We start from the raw sequence: 4,358 nt of genomic DNA, 5'->3' as shown, positions 1-4,358 counted from the left end.
TGCGCTGAAAACTTGTTCATAGGCGCTAAGCAATGCTTGTTGAATTTAAAATATTATTTTCTGTGCGGCCGTTTATCAAAAATTGAGAGATGGCCAGTCGTCAGCTTCTGCCCCCATGCCACTAGTGCTGGGGTGTTTGGGATAAACCTAAGCGCTCTTTTTCCCATAGTTGGGTCCTTCGAGGGAGGCGCTCAGCATAACGAACCAGTCAATCGGACTATAATGCTTGAACACTCTCACTTAGCCATAGAACTTTATAATTTTAAATTTCGGCGAAGCCCCTAGTTCGGAAGACCGAGTTCGGGGCGCCTATCCACGCCTTGGCCAGACAAATCCGGCTCCTCGCTCGAAGCGGCATAAGTCTTTAGGGACTCGAAAAACCTCTTGAACAGTGACCGGTCTCTCGCCTCATCATGACAGTCAGTTTTAGCTTTCTCCACTGAGGTGCTTAACCCAGCTCAACCGGGGCACAATCGCAGTGGTTCTCCTAGTGCTACCTTAGCCGATATAGCGGAACGTAAGGCACCAAAACATAGGAGCCGGGCAAACCCAACTATTGACCCAAATCATGATTCGGAGCCGATGCATATAGTGCTATAAGTTCGGAGTGCCGCACTTGTGAAAGTGTACGGACTTCTCACGCCATATTGAAGGGTACTGAAGCCCCTGGCGTATTTGCCGTACCACCGTGTACGGGTGCAACATGTCATTAATGAACATATATAAAAGAGAGTAATGCAGAAAATAGACAAAGGCTATGCATTGTTTATAGAGAGGCTATTTATCAAAGCCGAATGATACAAATAGTGCGGTAAGCAAAAGATATTGGACTAGTTAGTATGTCCTGACCAGGGGCAGGCCGCGGAATTGTATTTAAAACAGGTATACCGCTCGTAACAGAGACCACCTGGGAGTTCCATAATGCGGCATGGCTTGTCTGCCTCCCTGGAGCTTGCATCGTTTGTGCGGCAGTCGAATTGCCGAACAGGTCGTCCGAAGTATGGAGTCTTGAAAGTAAGAAAAAATTAAAAAAAGAATCCGGTAGCCCCTAGTACGTTTTAAGCCGTATTTTGGGCCTGCCGTTACTGTGCCCCTTCCCCTGTGCCCATGGTATTTCAAGGGCGTAGTTATGTACGCGAGGTACTGGTTTCGCTATGTCGCGAAAGCTGGGGTTGGGGCCGCATTGCTACGCTTGCTCAGAGTGTGCCAGGCGGTCCTGCTGTGGGCTACTCCAGGCGCGCTTGGCAGTGTCTGGCTTTTTAATGGCCGGACTGGAGAATTGCCTGAGAAGGCTACTTTGTACCTCCGCTGTGAGAGCCGCCGTATGCTCCTCCGTATGGAGGGAGCGTTCGGTGTTTCCATTGACCGTAATTACTCCTCGAGGGCCTGGCATCTTGAGCTTGAGATATGCGTAGTGCGGCACCGCATTTAACTTTGCGAATGCGGTTCGTCCGAGCAGGGCGTGATAGCCACTGCGAAACGGGACTACATCAAAGATTAACTCTTCGCTTCGGAAATTGTCCGGGGATCCAAAGGCCACGTCAAGTGTTACTGAGCCTGTACAGTTGGCTTCTACACCTGGTATAACGCCTTTAAAGGTCGCTTTTGTGGGCTTAATCCTTGAGGGATCTATGCCCATTTTCCGCACTGTATCCTGATAAAGCAGGTTCAGGCTACTGCCGCCGTCCATGAGGACTCTTGTGAGATGAAATCCGTCGATGATTGGGTCGAGAACCAATGTGGCGAAGCCGCCATGACGGATGCTAGTGGGATGGTCCCTTCGATCAAAAGTGATCGGGCAGGAGGACCATGGGTTGAACTTTGGGGCGACTGGCTCTATCGCGTATACGTCCCGTAGCGCACGCTTCCGCTCCCGCTTGGGAATGTGGGTTGCTTATATCATGTTCACCGTCCGCACTTGTGGGGGAAAGCCCTTCTGTCCATTGTTGTTCGGCGACTTGGGTTCCTCGTCGTCGCTGTGCAGCCCCTTGTCTCTGTTTTCGGCCCTTAACTTTCTTGCCTGCTTGAACACCCAACAATCCCTGTTAGTGTGATTGGCTGGTCTTTCGGGGGTGCCATGTATCTGGCACAAGCGATCGAGTATTCGGTCCAAACTGGACGGGCCCTGAGTATTCTTTTTGAATGGCTTTTTCTGCTGACCGGATTTATAGCCTTTGAATCCGGCATTGACTGCCGTGTCTTCATTGCTGTCGTTGTTAACGCGGAGTTTTTGCTTATTTCGATGTGTCCTGCCACTTTTGTCCTTGGTATCCAAATTACCAGGGTTCTTTGATAAGTTGTTACTGCGAGCTAGCCAGCTGTCTTCTCCCGCGCAAAAGTGGGTCATGAGTGTTGTGAGGGCTGCCATGGATTTCGGCTTTTCCTGTCCCAGGTGCCGGGTAAGCCACTCGTTGCGGATGTTATGCTTGAAGGCTGCTAGGGCCTCTGTGTCCGGACAGTCGACTATCTGGTTTTTCTTTGTTAGGAACCGTGTCCAGAATTGTTTGGCCGATTCCTCTGGCTGCTGAATTATGTGGCTTAAGTCGTCGGCATCCGGCGGTTGCACGTAAGTGCCCTGGAAGTTGTCGAGGAATGCGGCTTCCAGGTCCTCCCAAGAACCGATTGAGTCTGCTGGCAAGCTGTTAAGCCAATGCCGGGCCGGTCCTTTAAGTTTGAGCGGGAGGTATTTGATGGCGTGTAGATCATCGCCGCGTGCCATGTGGATGTGAAGGAGATAATCCTCAATCCATACCGCCGGATCTGTTGTGCCATCGTATGATTCGATGTTTACGGGTTTGAAACCCTCTGGGATTTTATGATCCATTACTTCATTCGTGAAGCATAGCGGGTGTGCGGCGCCTCTATACTGGGCTATATCACGACGCAGCTCGGAAGAGCTATGTCTGTTGTGTTCAGCCCGGCCGGATTTGTTGTATCCGGAGTGAAGATTGTTGTCACATGCCGTAGGGCGCCTGCGCGATCCGTAGATCGATCTTGTTTGTCTTGCCTTATCCTCTAGTATGTCTCGCAGGTCGGGCGCATTTTCCCGTGCCTTAGTTGAGCGGCGTCGGGGCATGGCTTGGGTGGAGGGCCGAGAGGCCTCTCTGTCGCGGCCGCGAGGTGGCCGGTCTGCCATGTCATGCGTTGGTGATGTAGGTGCTTCCTCCTCTGATCGGGGCAGCGGCCTGCACTTCGGGTAACTCTTGGAGGGGCATTCGAGTTCATACACTTCGGCCGCAAGGACTTCAGTCCATCTGTCAGCTAGCAAATCTTGGGCAGCTCTAAGCTGTTGCTGCTTTTTCTTGAGGCTACTTGCCGTGGCTAAAAGCCTGCGTTTAAAACGCTCTTGTTCGGCGGGGTCTGATGGTATGACGAATTCGTCGTCATCGAGGCTTACCTCGTCTTCGGAGGGAGGCGTATAGTTATCATCCTCGACCTCTCGGTCTGCCGCTCTTTCATGAGGGCTGGCTTCTCCATCTTCCTGTGCCAAATCTTGCTGAGGTGGGTGTTCTTCGGCGCTATCCGGGGTAGTATTATTTCCCGTGTTGGAATCACCATTTTTGCTTTGGCGGGATTTAGAGCGGCGCCGCTGATGCCGGCGCTTTGGCTGTTTCTTGGGGGCGTCATCCCCCACTGTTCCATCGCCATCTCCATCTTTTGGAGTATCCACCATATATATGTCATATGACGAGGTGGCCTTCCAGCGCCCTACAGGTGCTGGTTCCTGTTCGTCTCCTACATCGTCGTCCATGCCGTCTATGTCTTCGGAGCTGAAGTTAAGCATGTCGGTTAGATCGTCGACAGTGGCTACAAAGTGGGTGGTGGGTGGGTTTTGAATTTCTTCATCGTCCGTATCCCACCTTCACTGACCGTAGTCCGGCCAGGGCTCTCCTGATAAAGAGAGAGACTTAAGAGAATTCAGGATGTCGCCGAAAGGCGAATGCTGAAAGATGTTTGCGGCGGTGAAATCCATTATCGGCGCCCAATCGGATTCGATTGGCAGGGGCGCGGGGGGTTCGGAGTCCGGAGAGGAGTCCGGCTCCTTGGAGTCACGAGTCTCGTAGAGTGTGGGGCTGGTGTTCGGCTCGATCGCCGTTGGGATCGCAACCCCCGAGGCGGCGTCCAACCACCCATCCTCGATCGGTGCAGTTGGCTTCGAATTAAGGGTCGGAGCCGATGCGGGTGCGGCCTCCAGGGCACTGTTCGGCGGCAGAGCTAGATCATGCTCGTCGTGACAATGCGGCGCGCTCAGCAGTGGCTCGAATCCGTCGAAGATCAAGTCCCCGCGGATGTCAGCCGTGTAGTTTAAACTTCCAAATCTGACCTGACGGCCAGGGGCATAGCTTTCGATCTGCTCC

Source organism: Triticum urartu, chromosome 7 (assembly GCF_003073215.2).
Source record: "Triticum urartu cultivar G1812 chromosome 7, Tu2.1, whole genome shotgun sequence".
Taxonomy (NCBI): domain Eukaryota; kingdom Viridiplantae; phylum Streptophyta; class Magnoliopsida; order Poales; family Poaceae; genus Triticum; species Triticum urartu.
Note: the sequence above shows the minus strand (reverse complement) of the source record.